This window comes from Cavia porcellus, unplaced genomic scaffold (assembly GCF_034190915.1).
Source record: "Cavia porcellus strain 051 isolate PalLab524CR breed Dunkin Hartley unplaced genomic scaffold, mCavPor4.1 scaffold_1, whole genome shotgun sequence".
NCBI classification, from domain to species: Eukaryota; Metazoa; Chordata; class Mammalia; order Rodentia; family Caviidae; genus Cavia; species Cavia porcellus.
This window is the reverse complement of record NW_026947484.1, coordinates 157,294,074-157,308,243: the sequence shown is the minus strand read 5'-3', so window position 1 is coordinate 157,308,243 and position 14,170 is coordinate 157,294,074. Positions and strand designations below refer to the sequence as shown.

At 33.7% G+C, this 14,170-nt stretch overlaps 1 long non-coding RNA gene across 1 annotated transcript; it reads left to right on the top strand.

Moving 5' to 3' along the window:
• The first annotated feature begins 311 nt into the window (after positions 1-311).
• Positions 312-13,299, top strand: LOC111754296 (uncharacterized). The gene is made up of 3 exons (XR_002789006.2): positions 312-563; positions 2,989-3,030; positions 12,296-13,299. It is a non-coding gene; the product is annotated as an uncharacterized LOC111754296 (long non-coding RNA).
• Positions 13,300-14,170: the final 871 nt, after the last annotated feature.

Genomic DNA, 14,170 nt, shown 5'->3' with positions numbered 1-14,170 from the left:
CAGTGACACTCACATAACAAGACCAGAGTCTACAAGGATAGTATAAAAAGCTACTAAATATATGGACGATAGCTTGTGTACCGACTTGTGTCTAGAGGTTCCCCCAAAGCCTGATGCAATTGTGCATGAGACTTTCAGAGGTGGCTGCATCTGCAGTGTGTGATGCTGGAACCAAGGGTGTGTGACTACTAAATGAGTCTGCTGACTGCTTTGGCATAGTTCTGGGAGTAGATCATGGGAAGGCCCTGCCTCGGTGTGAGTGCTGTGCTTCCTGGCTGGATAGAATATAAGGGAAAGAAAGAGGAGGCTTCTGGGCTTGGGTGCTGCTTTCTGCTTCACTGCCTCCTGTCTTCCCCTTCCACACCACGGACTGTTTCTTCTCTGTGATGCCACCCTGCACTGGAGCCAGTCAACTATGAACTGAAACCTCTACAAACTGTGAACCACAATAGACCTTTACGCTTTTAATTTGGATGCTTTATAATTTGTCTCAGCAATGAGGAAAGTGACTAAGACATCCTGGAACACGTCAATAAGACTCTCCAAAAACCTGGGAAAACCTGGTATGTAGAGCTTTTACCCTACTATAATACTTACATTATCCATTCTCAAATAAAATTACAGAGCATTTTAAGAAACAGAAAAGTGGAAGTCTTTTAAGAGAAGAAAAGGAAATGCCAGAAAGCATATTAAGCCATGTCACTAGATTTACCAGAGAGCATGTCTTAAAAATATTCAGAAAAATAAAGGGTACAGGATATTCCTTTGAAGTGATGAAATAGTTTTGAAGCAGACAGAATGATTTCACTATGCTGTGAATACACTGCTATTGAGTAGCACAGATTTTATAAGGTTAATTGTTATATAATTACCCCTCACTAACCAGTTGCACCACTGGAACTCTTATGCAGTTAATCATATATAATTAATTTCACCTAAAAATAACTACAACAAAACAAAAACAAGTAAGAGTCCTAATATTACAGAGGTCACCACAGAACAAATATTTATAATCAAAATCAAATTAAAAACAACCATACTGGATCTATTTTTGTGAGTAATATAGATTAGTAATAAACCCGTACAAATTAACAAAAGGGGAAAACATAAATAAATGTATATAAAGAGAGACTTGACAAATAGACAATAAAAAACTTTCATACTCCCCCATTTAGATAAATGCAAATAAATTTTCAAGAGTTTTGACTGAAAGTGTTGAAAACTAGAAGCTATTACACAAAACTGGTGAGTAAAATGTGAGGAAAAACTAACAGATTTTAGGAAAATTCAGTAACCTTATGCATAGATATAGTAAATCTCTGCATTTTAGTAATGAAATTACAGGTATCTTATCTAAAGAAATAATCAGAAATACGGACAGAGAATTTTATATAAGACTCATTATTGCTACTTATTAGAAATCAATTAATAAATTATAATTTATAAATTACTCAGCACACAGTTAAGTAAATGATAGATAGGGCTTTGTTACTTTTCTTGTTGCTGAGGCAAAATACACACCATTCAATTTTAAAGTAGAAAAGTTTTATTTAGCTCACAGTTTTTAGAGGTTTCAGTTCATAATCGGCTGGCTTCTAGACAGGGAGGCACATAGCAGAAGGCCAACAGTTCATGGTAACCGAAATCAGCAAAAGCCACAACCAAACTTTGACAGCATCTTTTCGCTGGATAGTCTATCCTTGGAAAATCTATCCAAGATGCTGATGTCAGTTGAATTGGTGGACTGGTCCAGCAATCACCTGCCTCTAATCTTAGCATCCTTAATCCCAGCATTGCACCAGGAATCATTCACATACTCTAGATTCAGCCACCTCCAAAAAAGGCTCATGTAAAACTGCATAGGGCTTTGGGGGGACATCTGGATCTAAACCATAACACTAGGTATATGCTGTAATATGAAGTTATAAAAATCATTACATTAATGTATTAAAGAATCATTAATAAAATATGATATTAATATTTTTATGAAATACATATAAACAAAACTTGACTTTAGGCACCTGCCAATCTCCCCACAGCATTTCAGATTTTAATTTAGTGATAAACATGTATGTTTGTCTTTAAATAAAATGCACATATTTAAGAGTTGATTTTATGTCCTCCATTATCACATCTTGTGCTTTCATAGTATTTTACAATGATTCCCTACCAAAAAACAGTAATTAATACTATTTTCTTTTTTTTTTTATTTAAGGAGAAAAGAAAAAAAAAAACAGTGAAAGGGTACAAGTTATACAGATTTACAGAAGAAAAAAATGAACAGTAGGAAATCACTAGTTAATGGATTACATATTGCCATCTTAGAAATAATTGTTCAAGTCACAAAATTAAAGCTTGTAGAGTGGACATTCCAGCAATGATACATTCATTATAACGCCCATTCTCATTGACTTTTATCTACTTTTGAAGACCTACAATGTCTCCAATGTTTTGGTTTTGTCGGTTTTGTTTTTTACTGTTTTGTTCAATTGTATTATAACTAATGATATAGGCAATTCTATTAGAGATAGCCGGAGGCATTATGGTAACCATTGTTGATCACCTTGTATTATGTTTTTATATTATCTATTATGTCCACCCTTTTGACTTGACCGATTCTGTTCTGTTATGTCTCATTTGGTTTTACTCTCTTCCAAAAAAGCAATAAGAACCGTGGGAGCAATGAAACCCAAAATGTGTAATAGTCATTGTACAAAAGAGAGGAAAAGAACTGTTTGCAGTATCAATACTATTTTCAAACAGACCCAAAGTCACATCCTAGGCATTCAGTAACGATAATGTAGGTTTTACCAGACTAATCTTCCTTCTGATAAACATTAAAATCCCCAGACAAAATATTAAAAGTAATTAGTCAAAAATGTGCTAGAATAAAAATAGCAGGCCGATAATAAAAATAGATTTGGTGGTTAGAAACTGGAAATCACAGCAGGTAAAATTTACAATTTTGTGTGTTTTCCTTTAAACCAGCCCCTGGTTCATGTGGGTACCTGAGCGACTTAAAATTGAAAGGTAAGATTCATTTCTTTAATGCTTAAGATGTAGAGTTATGGGAGGACCTGGAAATTAGGACTCACAGAAAAAGAATGCTAAAATATACCTAGAAATGTCCCCCAAATCCTCCGTAGTCTGCTAAACTGTGCATATGGAAGGGATCAGAAATAAAGTCTGGAAAAAAGGAATTGAAGTCTAGAAATCCAAGCACTGCCATGTGAAGCTGGCTTTCACAAAGCTCAAATGAAGGGGGGTGGTATTTTGAATAATAATGGCAATGTGCATTTCACTCTAATTACATTCTTTTGAAATTTAAACTTTCACTTCACCATCACATCCATTTTCAAGCTGGTTAAAAACAAGACAAGCCAACAAGGAGAAATAAAAGTATGGAAAAGCACCAAAACACTAAGCATAAGCAAGCTGGTGTGGCTATTTTGGTGTCAAACAGAGTAAGTTTTGAAGAAAGCAGTACTTACAGTGATAGAAAAACAATTTTCAGCAAAGAATGGGCAGATGGGTAAGGAAAAGCAGCAGTGTCAAATGTGTGGCAACTATAACTGAAGCTGAAAATTATGGACCAAAGTTGTCATAGATACGAAATGGAAAAGACAAATTCATACTCTTAGTTGTACATTTTTAATATGCATTTCATGTATTTAAAAGTGTACTTGACTTAGTACAGTGGTCTTACACGTTCTTTGCTTCTGGTGTTCAATCTGTATACACAATAATTAACTTCATAAGATCTTATAAGATAAATCAATCTGATGCTGGGAAAATAAAAGTGGGTGGAGGGAAGGGGGAAAAGGACTGAAATGTGTTGTATACAAGCATCAATTTTCAATAGTGAGTATAATCATTATAGATCACAAACATACACTAGTAAAAGTCAAAAATAAGATAAAAAAAGCCAAAAATTGAGTTCAGCAGCATAAGCGACTGTCTGGCAAGTGTGAGGTCATGAGTTCAATTCCTGATACCACAAACAAAACAAAAAGTGCCACCAAAATGAAAATATTTAAAAATTATTGTTTTCCTATAAAAAACAAGTACACAAACTCAATTTTATAAACACTGTTAAGGTACTCCTATATGGAAAAATGCAAACTGTGCTTTTACTTGATGTTACCTAACAAACATAACTAGATATCTACATCTAATTATAAGATAATGTATTTGGAACAAATCCTTATAAATCTTTTGCTATGCAACAGATTAGGCCTCTGCCTTTTCACAATTTGGAAATTTAAAAACTCTACTATCTAATGAATCACAAGGTAGCTAGAAAAGTCAGGTAATGAGAATATTGGAAACATGTCCTTGAATATTCTATAGTTCAAATAAATATCCCAAAGAAGACTATACATGTACATGATTTCCAGGAGCAAGAAAGAAAGAACATGTGGATATCGTGGATTTTATGCAGAGTAGTGCTTAGGAGTAAACGTGTGGTGTTAAGTGCGTATACTAAAAAGACAGAAGTCTTAAAATCAATAACCTAGTAAGACATAAATGAGTTAAGAGCCATAACATGATTATAAATTGGAAAACTCAACATTAACTATTTAACTATATAACTATTTGACTCAAATTAATCTATAAATTCAATTTAGTACCAATAAAAATCTTTGTGTGTGTGTGTGTGTGTGTGTGTGTGTGTGTGTGTGTGTGTGTCTGTGTGTTAGGTCTCTGTAAACTGCTACATGATTCTCCTATCTCTGCCTCCTGGAGAGCTGAGATTACAGACTTTTACCACCATATCGAGAATCATCCATTTACTTTTTTTGTAAACTGATTCATAACTTCATATAAGAATTCAGTATCCCAAGAACAAGCAAAGTACTCTTAATAAATAATGCAGAATATGAATTTGAGTCAATAGGAAACTCTAAAACTATAGTAATAAAAACGTTGTCATGATTTTTCAGGGGTAGTTATATAGATACATTGAACAAAAGAAACAGAATAGAGAAGACTCCAACGATGAAACTGAATAGATTTTATGTAGTTGTAAAGGTAATGTGATAGGGGAAAGATTAATTCATTAACAAATGGTGCCTTATGCAACAGAGTCTGACTGTATTCTTTTCGTGATTGACAGCTGAAAACCTTGAATCTCACATTTCCTTTCTCACCTTTTGCCTTTTACAAGGCAGATTGCCAAGAAATCCCAGGTGCTGCCTCTCTCCTTCAGTGTTACTTTGAACTTAAATTCCTGCAGAAGAAACTTCATTCTGGCCTTATTTCTTAACCAGTACCTAAAGTCCAAGCCAGAATCCTTTCCAAGCTCTCCTATATCATTTATAAACAAGATTGGAAAGATGGCCCTATTCATTTCAGAAATCCTCGTTATGTGAGTAGGAAAATGCACTCTAACTTGTTGGTATGTATATGCAACATCACGAAAGTTTACACTTAAACTAAGGTTAGTGTACAATTCCATGTTATTTCTGTAGGGGTGCTGAAAATATTTGAATACTCACATAAAAATATAAAAGTGAACCTGACCATAACATCCTACACATAGACCAATTTGAGAAGAAACTTACAGTAAAATAAAAGCTGAAACTATAAAATATGTAGGATAATATATAGATATCAGCAATGTTTTCTAGGAAACAACGACTGGTACAAAGTTAAAAAAAAATAAAGTTAAATGTCACTAATACTAAAATTTCATCCATAAAAGAAAACAGTAGGAAAAGATAGAGGGGCAGAAAATATTTGCTACCCATAGATCTGACAAAGACGTTGTATACAGAATAAATATATGCATATATTTAGATATAGATTCATCATTGTATTATGTATGATGTCAGATATTATGTATATATACTAAAGCCTTACAGTGAATGTATTCATTATATAATTAAAACATGTACTAAGAAAAATCAAAAGGAATAAATAAATATAAAATTCATAAAACCTTCTTACAGTAAATGACACATTGGCAAGGCTGGTGGGATAAATGAGTTTGATAAAAGGGACGTATTTTGAGTATCGTGGCAGAGATTCATAGCCATGTAACTTTTACTATAATGCAGTTTTTGCATTTTCATTTAACATTGTGATTTGGAAGTCTCCCTCAAAATACACTGCATTGCTACAAAGCAACACATCTCATCACTCTGATTCACTGAAGCATTTTTGGAAGGTTTTTCCTGAGTGCCTCAAACATGTGTGATCAAAATACAGGAATCCTGTCGCCAAGTGTCAGTCAACGGAAAGGACAGAGTGGAAAATCTCTTCATCTGGCACCATCTGGCTTCTGGCTCTTCCTCAAGGTGAAAATGGCCCTGAAAAGTGAATGTTTTGAATCAGTGCAGGACAGAGCCACAACTGTGCAACTAAAAACATGAAAGGCATTTCCAGAAGTGCTTCGGAAAGTGAAAAGACCTGTAAGGCTGTGTGTCTGATGTGAGCAAGGATATGCTGAAGGGCTTCGCAGCGGTGTGTCTTTCATTGTAAATATTTTTTGTAGGAGATTTAAAATTTCATTGGATATTTGATACTGTATATTATGAAAGCACAGTCTTTAAAATCATTAATAGTAAATAAAATACATTCTAAAATTGTATACTTTTAAGGCTGATCATGTGAAATGTTGAGCATGAGAAGTAACTAGAATTCTAATTAAGATAACTTCAAAAGACACTACAAACAATATAAAGCTAGATACAAGCCAACCTTTGCCCATCTCCTGGTATTCCTCAGTGACTAGTAAAGTTATACACCCACAAATTGCTAGCATGCAAATGTGTAATAGTTTTATTCATGAAAAAAAATGAATGTAAACTAAATGTATATAGTCAAATGTGATGTATTTTATCCAGCAATAAAAAGAAACATGCAACAGTGTAGATAAATCTAAACAGATATACTCAATCAATGTAGAATTGACCCCTGAAATCTGGGGCAGTCACATTCCTAGAGTACCTGCAAATAGTGCAAAACCATAGATTTCAGATAAATGCCTATTTTTAGTCTGAACTATGAGTTTGTTATGTGCTCCACAGGTATGTAATTTATTTATTTTTTTCTGGTACCAGGAATTGAACTTAAGATCTCATGCTCGTCAGGCAGGTGCAGCACCTGTGAGCTATACTCCCGGCCACGTTAGTTTAATAAAATACTGTGTTAATAAAGCCTTCCAAGGTGCAGGGCATTTTGACGACATCTTAGAGTTTCAAGAAAAACAAAACTGAGACCACTTGAGATAACTATGCGCCTACAGAAGCCTGATATGATGCGAGAGTTCTAGTGCATTAGCCAGAGGTGGACTGCAGGGTGGCAACCAATTATCAAGGAGAACTGAATAATGTCCTCGGATTGGCTGCTTGCGGACATCCCGAAAAACACAAAGCAATTGTGTTGAATGTTTTAGGTTTCTGCGAAATTCCAGGGATTTCCCTGAACAATTTTCAATTAGGTTCTAGGCAAAAATCCATGAACTGTGAACCATGACCTCATGGAGATACACTGCACTTCATTTACTTAAATAAATAAAACTAAAAACTATGTACTTTAATTCCTCTGATTATCTAGACAAACAAGGTGATAAAAATTAGAAAAAGTTTCCACTCTCAAAAGAAAAATGAGAAACAGTCAGAGCTCCACAAATAAACTTTTTTGGATAAACTGATCGGGAGGATGTATTTGTGAAAATGTACTATTTACAGTTAAAATATATACATTGTGATTGTTTTAAAGATGCTTCATTTTAAAAACTCAAAAATAGTCTAAGACAAAGTAAGAAATAAAATTTGCAATGAGAATTTAAAGATACCTTGGTAATATTTCAATTTAAAAGATTGATAATATGATTTAAAATGCTGGCTATGGAATGTCTTTAGGCAAGTGGGGAAATCACAAGTGCTACCAGTTGGCTATGCAAAAATATTGGGCAGAAAGTTTGTCACCTATGTTGAATCAACCCCCAGTATCATTAAAGTCAATTATTTTTAGCACTTGTACTCAACATTTTTATCAGATTTTTATGTCTTATTTTTGTCAACTACACATTTTGTGCAGCAACAGTCTCCGGGCACACTAATAATGCGTTATCTAGCTTCAAAATCCTGAAATTTAAGAAATTATAAATAGATACAACCATTTTCAAGGCACCACTTTGAGTTATAGAGGTTTCTCAAAGAATATGTGGATGGAAGCAAGGTTAACTTTTTAATCCTTAGTGCTTCCCCATTCACTTTCCCAGGGCAATGCTGCTTCCCTATTGGCTTCCTTGAGAGATTTTGTTGAGGCTTAATTAAAGACACATGCGCTGTTATGGTAAGAGTCTAAGAACATGGACATGATACACACAGCATATTTAATTTATTTTTCTCATTCCCTATCAGCCAAGGAAAATCATATACTACCCTATGTATTCTATGTGTACAGAATTGCATCTAAGAAAAGGAAAACATGGCTATGTCTTTTCATTTAAAAATTAAAATTAACCTGCATTTCATTAAGTAGGTATAATGCATACATAAATAAATCTTCCCTTTGACATCACACACTGGGCACTTCCATTCTCCTCCTTACACTTCTCAACAACAAAATTCTGGGACTGAATCTAGAAATTCACGGCAGTCTTCTTTTTCCATTGCCTAATGCATCAAATATGGGTTGCATTTTACATATGGATTATATTTTATACATGCTACTTTAATTCCATGACAGTAACATAATTTTCTAATAATTTTCCCATTATTTTAATGAGCCTTTCTTGGGATATTTGTTTTTGTGAAGGTAGAGTGTAGTTTGTCTTTTTGAAAGTTCTAACGTGTGAACTTGAAGGAATTCACATTCTGCTAACACTGGAACCGGTTGTTTTAAGTACACTCCAGGATGTTTCCATAAAGACAAAACTGCCTAAGAACAGCTTTCTCAGAACAGATACCCATAGCTGAGTTACACACTACGACATACTTGTTTACTGCTGGGAGAAATATATGGAAGTCCCCAGGCACCCTTGCAGACTTGACTATTTCACCTCTCTGTGTTAGTTTTACTTCGCCTGTTCCGGAGCCCTGCTGTGTGAGTGTTTTAGGGTTGTCACATCCTCCTCCTCTCTGCTTATATACATTCTTGAGCCCACATTATTTATATTTATACAGAAACTCTAGCTTTCTTCTGTTGTCACCTTGTATGCTGCACATTTGCTTCCCTTTTCTTCTTAGTTTTCTAGTTCAACATGCGCCTCAACTCAGGACTGGCATCCGATGATTTGATTTTTGGCTTGAAAATCGCTCATATGTTACTTGTTATTTATGTCATTAACATTTTCAATACATCTGTGCATTCTGAAGCAGTGTTTTGTAGACTGTGGATCTTGATATAGTCTCATGATATGCCAGTTTTATGGGTTTATTTTAGCCATGGGTTAACCAGACTGGGTTCAGCTTTGAAGTTCTGAATCACCTTCCACACACAACGATTGCAATCTCGGTTGCACTTGTGGAGATTTTGAATGCAGATGTGAGCTTGACCCACACAAGTACTGCCTAAAATAGCAGTCCTTGGGAGGAAGTATGCATTTGTAATCCAGTCTCAAAGATTTTGCTGTTTTGGGACATAGAGATAAGCCCACACATGACCACTGCAGATTCCCATGAAGAATTAGAGGATTTCTTTTTCTAATTCCCTGTCCTCAGGGGCTCCCCACTTTTTGTTCTGCAATGTTACAGAGGCCCCATTTTTCATTTGCTCCAGATAGAAAATCAGTTTTCTATTAGAGTTTTGTTGTCCACACTACTCGTTAAGCAGCATTGTGACTGTGGCCGGCTCCAGTCAAAGCTGGGTGAGAAAAATAAGAGGGCGGAGACAGAGGGAACCGTGACACTGACAATCACTTCTGCAGATTTAGATAAAACTTGAACATTTTCATGCTTTTGCTTATTTTTCAGAGACTTACCATAATTGGAAATTTGCATTTCGTTTAGAAACTTTAGGTAAAAACAGCTAGAGAGACAAACTGTCATGGAAATTTTTAACAACATGGAAAACATTAATGTGTAAACACAGATGTATAACTGAAGAAACAAAAATAAATGTTCTAAGTAGATTTGCTTCGAGTACTGTATAGGAAATTAATGTAGCATAGAGATGAATTATCGCACATAGTGTGTCTGCCATGATTATTATATTTATTATGCATAGAAAAGATCGACATCTTTTGTGTGTGTTACAGGGTCTTTCTGTGTAATTCAGATCGGTCTTGAACTCATTATGTAGCCCTGGCTGGCCTCAAACTCACAACCTTTCTGTCTCAGCCTCCCAAGCTGAGACAGGATTAGGATTAGAGGCATGTGCCACCACTATGCCTGTCTTCTACATTTGTTACCTATACTAGATTTATTTTCTACACACAAACAAATGACATTTTAAAAACAGGTTTGCATGAGTATATTTGAGTAATAGTATTATGCTAAGAATCACAAATTAAACACAGTTAAAGCATTATTCTAGAGCTTCCTGGAGTGTGCTAACCAAATTATTAAGAGGCCATTATATTTTTAACATAAACTCTTATTTTTTCCACATGCAAATTTAGAAACCTACAATTTTACAGAACCATTTCAAAGTGACTGAAATATCTGCCCATATGAACTGATAATCCTAACAAAATTACTTAATGGAGTTCTTTAAGATAATGTTTTGCTCATAGCATTCAGAGTAACACTATTAAAGGGGAAATAATTATACTTTGGTATGATTTTGAATCTGTACCTGGTATGAAACCTTAGGCTTACTTACTATGAAAGGCTACCAGAAAAATGAAGACACATTTTATTATATTTATATTAATGTAATTCTCCATTCAAAGAGTAATATCCAGTCAAATGTAGAAAGAGTAATATATCTATTGCTTTGACTGGTATATTTGTTTTACAAAGTAATTCACTAGTGTAGATTTTGGCAGAAGAGCAAGAATTGCAGCAAACTACTACACTTCAGTAGATGAAGTGTTTGTGCATTGAAATAAAAATAAAACCAGTAGGGCTTTTATTTTTTTCTTATTTTTGATAGACTCTGATTTTTTAAAGGTACACTCATCATATACTGTGAAATTGAAATGACCACTACTCTCAAACTACACATTTAACATTCTCATGTTTGCAAATATTATTTTCACACCTTTTCTAAAAAGAGGAATCAGTACCAAGCATTATGATTGGGAAAATATGTGATATAGTTTTGGTAGTTGAAGTCCAATTTCCATCATGCAAACCTACAAAATCAGTCCTAAAAACTACTATGCAGTAAGATATTTAATTATATAAAAGCACAGGAACATATAATCATCCTGAAAGTGTTTTATTATAAAAGTTATACAAGTAATGTATATTTTCAAATTCAAACGTCTCTCCTAGTCTTGGCTTTATAATGAAATTTACTGATGTCTAATATAAGCATAATGTAGAATAAAATGTTTTCTGGATCACAAAGTGGATGTGGAAAACAAATTCATTTTTTCTTCTATAGCAGATGGCCTTTTCATCTTGGTTCTATAGACAGAATAATTTTTTTCTCTGGCTGCACTGATGAGAATGTCAAACTAATTTTCAATAAAATGAGAAGTCTTTAAAATATGGTTTTATCATATTCTATAGTGTCCTTAACTGTCTTTGTTTGCTGACTTTAATCCTCCATTTCAGTTTAACATGGTATTGTTTGCTGAGCATTATCAAATATGAGAGATTACATGTGCCTATCGAAATTCTCCAAAACAAAAGATAGTTTATGAAAATTCTTTGACACTTTCTGCTCTCCGGTATGCTCATCTTTTTTATAACTTTGTTTTGTACATTTATTTTTATGAATAGAAGAATATAAGTTGATAAACTCATCTGTGATTAAGTTTAAACTTCAATGACTTTGTGGTATGATCTGCCTTTTGTAGGAATAGTCATTCCCAGGGATCTAAAATCTGGTTGTTTAAAAATAATCCATATGGCAAAATAAGTATCTGTGGAGGAGTAAATAGTTGCATATGTTTTTAGGGAACAAACCCAGAGAAAATCAGCTGCATTCCCAAAATAATGCAGAGATTATGTCTCCCAAAATGTTTCTTTATATTGATTTAGCATTTAAATTTCTTTACATTTATTTAGCAACGTAACTCCCTGCATGCTGCTTTTTAACCAGTTTGAACATTTTTATTTTGGCTTTGTATAGTTATACTTTGGTTCTCCTTATCATGGGAATCATAAAATAAGTGATTCTCCATTAAAGTGGAAAGAAACGCATTGAGTTTCATCCTTGTGTCTTGCAGATGCTGGTTGAACTCAGAGCAGCAGAACGGAAGCACTCTTTCCCTAAGCGTGTAGAGTTTCCTCTCCTTTAATTGAGTGTGTGTATGTGTAAAGATTTCCACCAGACAGATCTCATCACCAAAGTCAGTCCAAAGCAGCTCTAAAAGTTGTGTGTTTCACCAAAATTTCTCTACACACTGTGCTTTACCTCTCTCTCTCTCTCTCTCTCTCTCTCTCTCTCTCTCTCTCTCTCTCTTTCTCTTCCTGTCTCTCTCTTTGTATCAGGAATCGAACTCAGGACTTTGACTTTCCCAGGCAGTCTCTTGTGCTGTTGAGCTAGACCCCAAGTACTACATCCTATACTTTTGAATTGTTCAACATAAATACATTTTTTAAAAACCCCAGCAAGAATAATAGTTGTACAAGCATTTATTATTTAAGAATGATTAAACTGTAAAAGTTTCCATTGAAAAGAGAGATTTTGAAGAAAATATTCTTATCTCCTTGATCCTTGATAGACATAATTCAAAAATCAATGACAAATTTTTTAAAAATGTGCTTTTTATATAAAATAGCATATATCAATATATCCAATAGTGAGCGACATGATGATTGTCATAAAAAATTTAATAAATGTTGACAAATGTATCACTATGAGTTCATTCCATATTAAGATAAAAATGTTTTTCTGAACACTTCTAAGAGATATATTGAGGGTCTTTGAATATTGAGACTTCTGGTATCAACACAGTCCCTGATAACCATTAATTTATTCTCAATGTTATGTTGTTTTACTGCTGACTCTATAGGACATAGAAAAAGGAGAATTTTAAAAAGGAGAAGAAGCTATAATACAGGAAACGTAATCTCTACAGTGAATGACACTGGTAACATTATACCCATATGCAAAAAAAAATGAATATAAACATAGACCTTACATCCTTCACTAAAACTCAAAGTGGGTAACCACACATAAAGTGAAAAAATATGTTTTTTCTCAAAAATAAAATGTGAGAAAATTTGACCCTGTGGATTGCTTGACATTTTTAAGATAAAAGACAAAAAATAATCCAAAAAAGATAGAATTGGTAAATTGCCTGTTATAGTATTTAAATATCTCTTTTTTATATAAAAAGTGTTTTTCTATAAAGTGAGTAAAAGTCAGGCCATGATTTGAGGGAAATTTTTTGCTGTGTATCTGATATATTACTGCTATCTAAACTTTAAAGAATTTTTAAAACTCAACACTAAAAATGGCCCCAAGACCTTAATAGATATGTCACTAAAGAAAATGTACAGACATCAAGAAAGCATATTCTAATCTATTAAACACTGTGCTTTATTAGGAATTGTAAGTTTAATCATAAGTGAGATTATAGAGCACATCTATTTGAATGTCCAAAACTCAGAAACCTATGAAATTCTGGCAAGGTTGTAGAAGAAGACCAGCACTCATTCAGTGCTTTAAAGAATGTAAAATGGTGCAGGCATTTTGGAAAGAACAGTTTAGAAATGTCTTGGACAATGAAACATCCCATTACCATATGATCTAACAATCACACTTGTTTTTTTGGTTTTTTTTTTGTTTTGTTTTGTTTTGTTTTGTTTTTTTTTTTTTTTTTTTTTTTTTTTTTGCTTATTTTATACTTCTTGATATTTACAAAAGAAACCGAAATTCATGTCCAACCAAAATTGTTCAAGTGGTCATTGATAGCAGTTTTTTTTCATAATTGCCCAAACTTGGATGCACCAAGGAATCTTTAAGTAGGTGAATAGCTAAGCCTGTGATGCTTTCAGAGATGGAATATTACTCTACATTACAAATAAATGATATGGGGAAAATTTAACTGCATTTTGCTAAATGAAAAAGCTAATATGAAAATCTACATATCAAA